The sequence below is a fragment of the Euprymna scolopes genome, chromosome 17, assembly GCF_053919585.1.
Source record: "Euprymna scolopes isolate OS-2025 chromosome 17, ASM5391958v1, whole genome shotgun sequence".
Lineage (NCBI taxonomy): Eukaryota > Metazoa > Mollusca > Cephalopoda > Sepiida > Sepiolidae > Euprymna > Euprymna scolopes.
Genome location: NC_136498.1, coordinates 41,998,716 through 42,012,787, shown reverse-complemented (window position 1 = coordinate 42,012,787; position 14,072 = coordinate 41,998,716).

Here is a 14,072-nt window from a genome sequence, read left to right as displayed (position 1 = left end):
TGGATCTGGGCAATAAATTCGATTTGGTTTTCAGCCGGTAACAATAGCCTCAAAGGGGTTCAAAGTTTTTTTTTTTTTAATTGGAACTTGGTAGACCCAAATTAACCAAACGAATTATTTTCATGTATACATTCATATAATTAACTATGTTACTTTTTTTAAAAGCTTTTGTGTGTGTATGGATTTAGATCAGATAGTACCGAATGAGACTGAAGACCAAGATGTTTTGGTTTCAATTCTAGCTCATAAAATCTAAGTCATGTTTTTTGCTTTTATTTTTTTTTAAACTTTTGACATCACAACTATATGTTGGAGTACATATTCGATAGAGTATTGACTCTATAATAATAAATAATAAATCTGAATAAATTGAAGTATAATATTTAAACTTATTTTACGACAGGACAACTCCAGAGAACCAATATATATTGAGTACAATATCATAAACAATAGAGAATTGGCTCTCTAACAATAATAAATACGAAATCTGTATAAACGATAATATCGTATTTTAGCGTATTTTACAACCAAGCAAAGCTGGGCAGCGCGTGTGTGTGTATATATCATCATTATACTGCTGATTTTGTATAATTAGTTTTGGATAGTTTACGTCGTGTTTGTTAGTCTGCTAATTAGGGTTGGATCAAATACAATTGTATTTGTATTTCAATTGTATTTAAATACAATTTTAATGTAATTGTATTTGTATTTGTATTTTTAGATTTAGGAATAAATGTATTTGTATTTGTATTTGTATTTTTAGACTTAGGAGTAAAAGTATTTGTATTTGTATTTGTATTTCTGGTAACCTAAACGAAAGTATTTGCATTTCAATTGTTAAAAGTCAGTATTTGATCCAACCCTGTTCACATACATGTTGCGTACGTGTACCAGTCTACCAGCCCTGTCCACTTCCAGTCACACACGCTGCTGCTAGTTGAGTGACGATAAGTCTGTGAGTCAAGTAGCTTCAAGAGGAAGTTTTTCATGACCGTGAACACAAATCAAGACGAGGCTGACATGAATGCAAAACGCCCTCGTCTTTTTGCCTACATGCCACCAGCTGGGAAGCTAAATGTAAGTCCATCAATAAGCGACACTACAGCGGTAAAGGCAGAACTCGATTCCTACTTAGAAGAATGTGTTCTGGCTTTTGACGTCAACCCACTGAGGTACTGGCGGGAAAACAAGAGCTTCAAGATTTTGAAGCCTTTCGCCAGAAATATTCTAGGGTGCTGTGCAACATCGGCACCATCTGAAAGAGTTTTCAGCAAGGCTGGTAATTTTTATACCCCAGATCGAGCCAAACTTGGCCCGGAAACTTTCAGAGCTCTAATGATGATAAAATGCAATGAGGACATGATATAGAGTGTAATGTAGATGTTAAATTTGGAAGGAAATATTTCTTCTTTTTTCTTCTTTTCTTCGCATATTTTCAGATTGTTTAAATCAGTTATTGTATTTTTATTTGTATTTTGAGATTGAGGAATAAAAGTATTTGTATTTGTATTTTTAGCGTTAGTATTTGTATTTGTATTTGTATTTTTAGAGTTAGGAATAAAAGTATTTGTATTTGTATTTGTATTTTTAGCGTTAGTATTTGTATTTGTATTTTTAGAGTTAGGAATAAAAGTATTTGTATTTGTATTTTTAGCGTTAGTATTTGTATTTGTATTTGTATTTTTAGAGTTAGGAATAAAAGTATTTGTATTTGTATTTGTATTTCTGGTAACCTTAACGAAAGTATTTGTATTTGTATTTCAATTGTTAAAAGTCAGTATTTGATCCAACCCTGCTGCTAATATATATATATATATATATATATATACACACACACACACACACACACACACATATATATATATATATATATATATATATATATATATATATATATATATATATATATACTAGCAGGGAGACCGTTACCCGGGATTGAAGATGATTAACGAATATTTCACACTCCTATATTTTTATTGTCATCGAAATTTGTGAAATTGCCCGGGAGGAAGCTTCACATGTCTCCATGCAGTAACTGAGTCTGAACTGTGTGTTATTCTACATTGCACTCTAGAGAACCTACTTTTTTTTTTTTATAAATTTTTTTTATATAAATTCATCTCCAGTTAACGAAAAAGAAAACATTAAGAAATTTACGTGCGGAGTTTGAACCTACAGACCGTACAGACCACGCTGTCAAGTTACCCACAGTAGAATTTTCACGGCCCGTTGTTCTATCATTGTTGCTAAGCGACGATATGGAAAATTTTCTTTACAGATGATTGGTAAATTAATATAACCGTTTCGATTATCGGTAATCATGGGAGGTATTCTGAGATAAAACTTAACTAAGATCACTCCCAGACTTATACACTTAAATTCTGTAAATTTTAAAGAAAATCTGTTCGGCCGTTTCGGAGTCTATAAGGAATGAACTCACACACAGACAAAATCGAATTTATATAAGTGTATGCATATATATATATATATATATATATATATATATGTTGTTAGGGACTTTCGTAACTAAAACAATGACATACGCATACATAATTTGTCGGGGTTATTTGTCCTGGTATCGACGATGTTGTTGTTACTTATCGACAACAGCCTTGGCGAAATCTCTATAGCAACGAAGCTGTTACATTACGGATTTCTTTGGTGTATTGTCAAGAAATACCTGCGTGAATAATGAAGCGATAAAAGTTGACACACATACACATTATCCACATTTGCAATAATTCTCGCTACTGTCCTAGTAGTAGTAGTAGTAGTAGTAGTAGTAAGAGGAGGAGGAGGAAGAATAAGAAGAAGAAGAGGAGGAGGTGGAGGAGGAGGAGGTGGAGGAGGAGGAGGTGGAGGAGGAGGAAGAAGAAGAAGAGGAGGAGGGGGAGGAGAAAAATCCACAAACTAAATAAGGTTTCATATAATTCAATATTTCCTGAACGTAGTGGATCACAAAAGGGGTCAAAGGAGTCATAATCTTTACTAGCTGGAATACCTTTTCCAGGATGGGTTCATAATCTCTATCTTTACATAGTTAGGCGTCTATATATATATATATATATATATATATATATATATATATATATATATATATATATATATATATATATATATATATATGTATATATATATATATATATATATATATAATGCATACACACACACACACACACACATATATATATATGTATGTATATATATATATATATATATATATATATATATATATATATATATATATATATATATGTATTATATTTATATATACAGTAGCGTCCAAAAGTTAAGGAACGGTCGATCATCTTCTTTTAAATGGCTTCTAACTTTATCTATGAAAAAGGGAAAAGATATTTCGGTGAATTTTCCAATGTTTAATAATGTTAATAATTTTGAATACATATATTTTTTTTTTACATACAAATAAATTTAATTAAATTACAGGCGTCCAAAAGTTAAGCAACGCGGGAAATTATTAATGTAAAAACAAAAAATTCATTTTCAGTATTTAGTGAAAAGCCGCTTGTTTTCAATCACACTATGTCATCTTTTGCTGCAAGAAAGAACTAATTGTTCACGTGTTATAGGTGATATGTTATTCCCAGATTTTTTTATACATTCCCATAAATCATCAAATTTTGTTTTTTTATGTTATCTTATCACCAATACTTTTCCAAACATTTTCAATTGGCTTAAGGTCGGTCTCTGGGCTGGCCAATCCATAACGCAAATATGGAATCTATTTAACTCTTCTAAAATTATTTTTGCTTTATGGCACGGAGCGTTGTCTTGCATAAAGATATCAGAATCAGAAAGATTAGGAACCACATATTCTCTAATCAATTCTCTGTACATTCGGGCGTTAACTTTTCCATGAATCCTCAAAAAGGGGTCTGTTACCCCCCTCCAAATTTTACTGTACTTTTAACACACTTATGGGACAATCTTTCTCCACTTTTTCTTCTGACATGTGGTCTTTTGTCTGATCCGAAAAGACTGAATTAAAATTCATCACTAAAATGAATCTTTCCCCATTTTTTTTCCTTCACAAAAACAAATGTTTTTCGGTGAATAACAATCTGGCCTTTTTATTTTATTTTTAAAAGAAATCAAAGACTTTGAGCATGGACTTCTTAAAAATAATTCAACTTCGTTTAATCTTCGGGAGATCGTTTGTCGGAAATTTTTTTACCAGTTTCGGATGTAAAATCCCGAGACATCGAAGCCGCAGTTTTAAAGCGATCAGAACAAGTGATTTTTCTATCCTCCCTCTTAGTTGTTATTCGGGGTCGGTCCGATTTTTTTATTTTCAGTAAATGGTACGAGGGGCGTGCAATAACTAATGCCCCTGACCCACTTCCCATAGCAGTAGAGCAACGAAAATTGTCACAGTTATTAGTCTTTCTCTACATAGGAATCACCCAGAGTTATGTATTTCTCCCATCGTTTGATGCAGCTGTGGAGACCGTTTTTGTAGTACACCCCAGGTTGGTCCTCCAACCACGACGTGACTTCAGAAATCAAGGCTGCATCATCTGGGAAACGCTTTCCTTTCAAAAACAACTTCATGGCTGGGAAAAGGTGAAAATCAAAGGGTGCAAGGTCAGGAGAGTAGGGAGGATGAGGAAGGATTTCATAACCACACGCTCGTGCTTCTGATCTGGCGACATGCGAGTTGTGGACCAGAGCGTTGTCCTGCAGGAGGAGGGTACCTTTGCTGATCTTGCCCCGCCTCTTGATTTTGATAGCTTCCCTTAATTTCCTCAATGGTGAAGCATAATAGGCTCCTGTAATTGTGGTACCCTTTGCCAGGAAATCTGTCATCACTACTCCGTCCTGGTCCTAGAAGACTGTGAGCATGACCTTGCCAGCGGAGGGCTGCACCCCTGCCTTCTTTGGAGGTGATGAGTCCAAGTGCTTCCACTGCATTGACTGGGCTTTGGTCTCTGGATCATAGTAATAGACCCAGGTTTCATCCTGTGTAATCAGTCTTTTGAAAAACTTTGACTCATCTTCTTGGCACATCTCCAAATTCATCCTCGAGCACTCGACGCGATCTTGCTTCTGGAATGATGTGAACAACCTGGGAATCCATCTGGCAGACACCTTATGCATATACAAATGGTCATGAATGATAGTTTCCACAGATCCGGTACTAATCTTGACATCTTTGGCTATTTGGCGGATAGTAATGCGCCGATCTTCCAAAATGGTAGCCTCAACTTGACGGACAGATGCCTCATCAATGGCAGAAGGAGGGGGTGACCAGGTCTGGGAGCTGTTTCCAGAAACTTCCGGTCATGTTTGAATTCACGATGGCAGTGTTTTACAAGGTCATATGATGGGGCATTATCAGCATAAGTTTCTTTCATTTCATCAAAAGTCTCCTGTGGTGTGCGTCCTTTCAAATACAAAAACCGGATCACTGCTCGACATTCAACAGGCTCCATTTCACACCTGACTCAGTTCAAACACCTGTAAAACAGAAAACACAATTAGTTCAGAGCTGTGATTTGCCACATAATCAGTAGAGATATAAATCATTGCACATGCAAAATTTCAGCTAGATCAGACAACTGGAAGTGGGGCAGAGGTATTACTTATTGCACGCCTCTCGTAAACATTTTTTTAAAATTTTCAATAACCCGAAAAACAACGCTTTTAGTCCTTTCAACATTTTAGCAATCTCCCCTATGACCTTTTTTTCGTCATAAATGAACTGTTTTTCTTGTATAGAAAGATTTTTCGATTATTCGGAGTCGACATTTTGTTAAGTTGTTATTAAAATTATTCAAGTTTGTATTAATATTCCCCGTTCCTTAACTTTTTGACGCCTGTAATTTAATTAAAATTATTTATATGTAAAAACTAATATGTATTCAAAATAAAAAAAATAATTTTTTATTTAACTACCATTATTAAACATTGGAAAATTCACACAAAAAATGTTTTTCCCTTTTCATAGATAAAGCTCATAAAGTTTCATATATATATATATATATATATATATATATATATATATATATATATATATATATATATATATATATATATATCGAGCCAGAGATGTCTCGAATCGCGGGGTTCGAATCGTTCGACTGGTAGTAATCGTGACACCCTGCACTGAAGAATCCCGAAAGGATGAAACACTAGTGTCTGTAGGTATTTAATTATTATCGTAAAAAAAATAATTATATATATATATATATATATATATATATATATATATATATATATATATATATATACATACATATATGTATATATCTATGTATATATATATATAATAACAAACTCTCTCTCTCTCTATATATATATATATATAGAGAGAGAGAGAGTTTGTTATTATATATATATATAGATATATACATATATTATAGATATATACATATATGTATGTATATATATATGTTTGTATATATATATATAGTTTGGTATTGTATGAATATATAGGTATGTATACATTATATATACCTATATAGGTATGTATGTATTATATACATATAGGTATGTATGTACATATATATCATATATGTATATATGTATATAAATATATGTGTGTGTGAGTGTATACACACATACACAGCTGAATATATGTATGTGCAGAATTCATACCTAAACTAGTTAACCGATCATTATGAATTTTGGAACAGAGGCCAGGCTATACATGAGACTGGGAACCGCTTGTGAATCTAATATTTCCTACGCACTTCCTAATTTAGAGGAAGTCGGTTCAACTCGCTTAGAGTTAATGCTGTTGGCTTTTTGCCTTGGCTATTGTGCCATTGCCAGATTCTAAATTTAAACATTGAAAATTATTTAAATCTTTTGAAATCAAGAGAGCTATTTTAAAACTGTATACACAGAGAAGTTATTTTTCTTTTTGCTTGCAATAAATACTGTAAAAAAGTTTAAAAATAACAAATCTTAATAACTACTTTCTTCTCATAGCAAGGAGATGTTACACAAGCAAGGAGATATTACACAGTTGGGGAGAATCAACCCAGTGCTTTTAAGAGCACTCTGACCTAGCAAAAATTGCCTGGGCAACTCCGTCAGTATTTCCTTGTCAGAACTCCTCTGGTAATAAGCAATAAACCTATTCGACAAAAACAAAATGGTTGAATATATATATATATATATATATATATATATATATATATATATATATATATATATATATATATATATATATATATATATATATATACTGGCCGAGAACATTGTGTATGGATCTTACAAAAAACGTTAAGACAATATTTTTTCAAGTATGCGACGCTTTCACAAAATCAGTTTATTTGTTGATATGTAGATAACCTTGAGAGATTGTTGCTTTCATTAAATGAAATGAATTTGGTTCCCACAAACATATTGATATAATGAGAAAATGCGTGAAAATAGAGTTCATGCAACTGATGTTATGAGCTAGAAAACATTTTTTTTATCGAAAGCCCTCTAGACAAGGCATGAAGTCACTTGATGTAAGGAGATAAAATACTATTTCAAGGCACCCCCCCCCCAAATAAAAAAAAAACTTGCCGACGATAAGTGTTAGATGGAAAAGATTCTGGCCCAGAAAACAGAAAGAATGAGAGAGAGAGAGAGAGAGAGACAGCGAGAGAGAGAGAGAGAGAGAGAGAGAGAGAGGGGTTAGTTTAGACTATATCTTACACAAAATATAATAAAATTTGTCAGAAACATCTGGAATGTGAGAACTAAAGGAAAGCATGAGGGAAGTGAGAGTTACACGTCTGCTGAAAGTAAACCTATTGAACTGGAAGCCATGTTTAATTTCAGAAAAGTGCTTGTAGTTCGTCGTAGCATTCACCGTTAAAGTACTTGTAGAACAGGCAGAGGGATGATACATTTCGTCGATGGGACAGAGGCTGAAGCTTAGATGACAGTTCAGGACCTATTAGGTTGGCGACTCTCTTTTGAACCTTGTATAGGAGTGAGAGACTAGTAGCAGATGCACCAGCCCAAATATGACAACAATACTCCATACATGGGCGAATGGTGGCCTTATAGAGGTACAGAATACTTTCGGACGTTAGTAGCTTTCTAGCACAGTAGAGAGAACCTACCTTTTTCGTAGCGGTCCTGGCAATGCTCTCAATGTAATTGTTCCAACTCATGTTTCCTGTGAACATTAGGCATAGGAGTTTAAAAGATGTACTTTCAGATAAAGAGTCTTTGGCCATTGCTATTGGCAAGTTTAATCATGGCAGCATTGAATGTGACCATCCGTTTTTGTTTCCATTCCACTACAGATTGGAGGTCAACCTCTAGTGTTTCTGCCATTTCTTTAGATATATGTTCATTTGTTTCCTGTCGTGTCTATTATAGAGCGTGGTGTCATCAGCATATATACCCATCTCACAAACAATTTTGTCGGGGAGGTCATTTATGAATATAAGGTATAATATAGGTCCAAGGATAGACCCCTGAAGCAATTCCGCATTTATATTATATTGTTTAGATGTACGACCATCGAGGACAACCTGGATTTTTCTCTTACCTAAGAAGGATTTAATTATGTTAAGTCTTCTTCTAATGATACCGCATGATCTGATTTTACTGAGAAGACCTTCATGCCATATCCTGTCAAAAGCCTTAGATATATCTAGACCTACTGCTCTACTCTCCCCTGTTTTGTCAAATGTCAAATATATACGCTCAGAGCTTACAGTTAGGATGTCTGCTGTGGAACGGGCTTGCCTAAATCCATATTGTTGGTCGGTCAGAAGTTTAGTATCTGTAAGGTGTTGGACTAGAGCTTGGTTAATTATAGCCTAAAATATTTTGGCGAAAAGTAGGAGGAGGCTAATGGGGCGATAATTTACTGGGCCAGTTCTTTCGCCAGAATTCTCAAAAACTGGTACCACAGAAGCAGTTTTCAATCAGGCAGGAAAGTAAGGTTTCTGATTGGCTGATAATAGAACGCAAACCAATTTGATTCGTCAGTTCCTATCGCCATCATTTATAAATAGAACCTCCTCTCTTTCATAGAGCATACCCCATTATTAATAAAAAAAAAGTATTGCAACAAAACCCACTTTCTACTCTCCATTTATTGAATAGATAGTTGTGTTGAATTAGAAAACCATTCATATAAATTACAAGTCATTCACTATTTCGTCATCAGCACATACATCAATGCCTACCTACCTACGGTACGCTTTTAAATGTAACAAATCTACTGATGCATATGTAGCAGCATGTCGACGTATGCAAATGACCAAGACGTGATGCGATTTGACGTCACAACGAACTAAGAGGAGAGAAAGAAAATGACAGAGATCTTAAACAACATAGTGGCAATAGCTATTTAGAAGCATATGTCGGTGCGAGAGGAACTTTTAAAAGAAGATGTAGTCCAAACTTTACAACAACAAAAATAAATAAATAAATAAAATGATCGAACGATCGTGTGCCGTGGGGTGAGTTACAGACAAAGCAGCTGATTATAGCTCCGGACTGGGAAACTGATAATTGACACGAGAGAAATGCAGGGATGCGTCCATATTTTCGCTGGCTTGAAAAATTGCGTGTCCGTGGTTTGGTGATAAAAGTTCCGTTAATAAATGATTTTATTTCAATTGAAAAAAAATATTGAGCCGAATTTCTTTCCTTTGTTCCTTTGTGACTTTTTTTTTTGTATATAACGTGTTGGGTCCGGTAAAATGTAATGATCACATTGCACAAACGTATACAAATGAAAAAGCATTGATCATTGGTTGATTAAAAAAATAGATTTATATATTCTACGAGCAGGAACATCCAGCGTTTTATAGGAATACATGAGGATCTTACACTCTTTATTAATGTGCCTCGCGACGAGGACAGCCACCCCAAACCAGTTTTTAATGTAAGGAAATCCAAATAGATTGGGACAAAAAAATTAAAAATCATTTATAGAATAAAGACACAACAAAATGGAGTTTTATTCTATATTCATAAGCAACTTTATTTGTCATCTCCGTTAGTAGCATGTACAAGAGAGAAACGGGTTAGAAGGAGAGTTCAGTGTTCGTGCATGCTGGGATTTATAGTAGTCGGGAAAAGAAATTCTGGTGTGAGGCCGTAGATTAGATATCTGACTTAGATATAGGTCAGGTCTGTTGAAAGAGGGAGAGAAAAGTGGTTAACGTGTTTACGTGTGTAGGCTCATGCGTCTGATAGTAGAGATGGGAGAAATGGTTAGTGTCTCGTGTAGAAAGAGTACGTGTGTGAAGTGTACGTGGAAGTAAGTTTTGACGATAGCCATGTTGGCTTGTTGTACTCACGTAAGGCCTGGGGGCAAAAAGCCTAGGCGAATGTCTGCTGCTAGTGAAAGCCAGGGAGAAAGAGAAAGAGGGTTTGCGATTTCGCCTTTTATGTACTCGGTCACGTGATTGAGAGCTGGCTTGTGATTGGGCAAGCCAGGGATAAAATGGATTTCAAATCTCGAGCCGCGAGAATTCGCTCCTGCCTGTTATTGTAGCAAGTGTCGACTGCTACACATTATAGACTGGAAAAATCTCTTTCACTGACCGCAATCAGAAAAAATTAATGTTTCTTCATTAATTTCAATTTGAGTTTCTTATTCAATTTCATAAATTCTTCTTTCAAGTTTTTCAGCTATTCGGCATTCGGCTGTGGTCCCATCGATTTTCTCATACATTGAGTCGAAAATATTTTGTTTTTGTCGGGTCCAGTTGTTTTATTTGTACTTTTAATTTTCATATTGTTCAAATCATAAATAAATTGAATTAATACATTTGATTTTTCTGTTTATAATGCAAAGGAAGACACCGGTATATAATAACAAAAGTTAATATATTAATACTTCTTTAGGATCACTTATACAAAATACTCAGCGAAATATATTTGTATTTGGGCATTAGATCTTGTTTTCAACTAAATACCCAGATATTTTACGAATAAGTGTAGTTTCTGTTCGGTTCGATTTCAGAAGTATTCGCTTACTAATATGTATTATCGCCTTAATAACAACTCAAAAATGATCTACGGATGAAGAATATACGTTAACACTTTTATTTAACAACTTACTGATTAAATAGCAATGTAGAAGTCGCCGGATGCGTGATGATTTAAAGCTTATAATGCGAGGCGTATTTTGTTTAAATTTTAAAATATCGTGGCCAACTCTGCTCTACTCTGAGTGCAGTCACTATCCCATCTTCAGTCTAAGGAAAATAACTCTATTATTTATTAGGTGTACCTAACATGAAAAGACGCTCCTCTAAATTGGGGCAAATTTTACCCCCCCCCCATCCAGATTGTCTATTTGTAAGAGCTGGAGCTTCTCCACATTAAAAACTGATTTAATGTCTAACTTTGCCGTTGAAAAAAGGCATGTAAATAGGAACTCCACAAATACAATGTAGATGACACCTGCTTCGATAATAAATTGTTCGAAAATGAATAAAAACAGGTTTGTTTTCAATTGTACTTCAAATAAACAATATAATCAGGTACTTATTTCTTATAGAAGCCGAACTTTGCTTTTACAAGTAAGTCACGGTTTATCAAGGCTCAATGGTCATTTGAGGATAAGAGTTAATAGGATTGTCAGTTGGCGATGAACAACACCATGAAATTGATTATTAAAGTGGACAGGTAGATAAAAATAATGTAACTATTTACTTTGAATTACACCAAACAATGCACATCGTCACTGAAACATTTGGGGATTAAGGATCAGATTTATAGGGGGCGTCCTAAATGAGGAGTTGAATTTGAAATCGATCGTGTTGTACCCAGTTATGAAGTAACTCCGTAGTTTTGTATCCCATAAAGGGAAGTTCTTAAAAAGAAACTTTGTTTATGCAAGTTTCCAGTAGTTTTAAGCACATAGAGCAAGAAGGAAATGGCTTTTACAGTGTTCGTAGCTATACGAGTTTCTGCTCTGAATGTTTTTTGAAGAATTGGAGTTCGGTAAAACACCTACCATGGAAATGATAACAGATTAGAGAAAGACGAGAAATGTCTCTTCTGTGAGAAAGAGTCTGTAAAGAAAGGGATAAGAGCACCTTAACTCGGTTCAAGCTGCTCAGATATGGCAACCGTGCACGATCGTAAGCCACCTAGCTTATACATGAGGAGGATTGTGTCAGCAGTGAGATACTTTCTAGAGCGGTAGACTGAGCTATCCATTTTTTTCATCGGTTTTAGGGAGGTGACGATGGCTCGGTAGTTAATGACACGAACTGACAACCTGGGTCTGCAAAGTTAGAATCCATTTCGTTCCACTTATGGACGTTGGTAACCTTCATGTGGTTTCTCCTATAAGTACCTGATATGCTTCTAGAAATCATTTTTGATAGAAAGATATCGCGAATACGAATGCCAACAATAATCATCATGGATAATGCTCAACAACAACAGCAGGGAGTAACTCAGTGGTTAACGATGTGAATTGACAACCTGGGTGTGCCAAGTTCGAATCCAGGTCGTTCCATAGAAACACTTTTACTTAAGAACGTTGGAAATCATCGCATAGTCTCTCCTGTAAGTAATGGGTATCCTTCTAGAAAAGAATTCTATCGGGGAAACGGACGCCAGTAATAATCACCACTAAGAATAATGCTCATCATCATCATCATCATCATCATCATCATCATCATCAACAACAACAACAACAGAAGCAGCGGCAAATACCAGGTGGTGTATGTGCTCTCCACTTATTTCGGCATTGTTTCCAGTCGCCCTAGTGTTCTTGTCACTGGAACCAAGCTGTGCTGACTCCAGGAAGGAGTAGTTAGTAATTGCGCAATCTTTGCTTCACAATTCACCGTGTGTCATCCATCATCCGTCCAGAATGCTTAGATGGTTCTCATCGTTCCGACGGACGAACACCCGTATATGTGTGTACGCACTTTCAATTTTCTTATAGTTTTGTTCTAGCTGGGGATGGGGCATCCTACCGGATGCTTAGACATTCCACTCGAGAGATCTTTTTATGATTCTAGCCACCACTTTACGTGCAGTTGTATGAATCTCTCTTGCACATGATTCACCGGGTATATTTGCCAGATAGTTTGTGAAATTAATTTTCATGTCCGATTACTCTATACTGGAATGATGGAGATCTTCCTAAGATTCCAGTTTCTTTTCATGTCGTACATAAGCGTTAGTGTTTCGTTACCTTTTACCTCTCAGCTGTTTAACCCAGCATCATTGGGGACACTAACTTCTAATAAGGTTGTTTCTTTCTCCTTCTTGTCCTATATTACTGTTGCATACGTACATGTGTGTGAAACAAAAATAAATACGTGAGCTGACAATGTAACGCTGTGCACTAATTAAAAATGCGTTACATAATTTTTTTTCGCCAATCAAATGTCGGCTTTCGTTATTCTTTCCGCTACTACCGCGATCGTTCTATATTCCGCCCTCTTCACATCTTCATAATTATTGTGATTTCAGAATCTCTATTCTTTTTTTATATCGTCGTCGTCGTCGTCGTCGTCGTCGTCGTCGTCGTCGTCGTCATTAGTGACATTTAAGTACATATTTTGCTTAATCAATACGGAAGACTGACTTGATGGTATTCAGTTTCGGAAATGACATCATGATCGTTTCTGTGCTCTGTTCCCGTGATAAAGAATTGATTTTTCTTAAATGATTTCTCTGTCAATCTCTGTAAAACATTTACACACACAAAAAAAGTGTTGATTAGATCGCTGGGAAAAATAGTTGGTAGAGAATTAAATTTCAATGCGTTTTACATAAATCGTGTGTTGTCGTTATCGCTTTTATCGTGTTTATTATTCTGTACTTATATCGAGATTCGATTCTGCTTTCATTTTTATTCAAATTGATTAACAGTATATTCTTGTCAATGATTTAAAGGAATATCGTAATAAAGAGATTGGCTATGTGTCGAACAGAGCGCTTCTGGCATCATGGGATTGGGGAACGCTTTGTATAGAATGGCTTTCGTCTCTGTTGCATATTAGCACACCTGGGGTATTGCCGAATTATCTGAGCCAGAAGATTATTATTATTATTATTATTATTATTATTATTATTATTATTATTATTATCGTGTAGATTGAATTAGA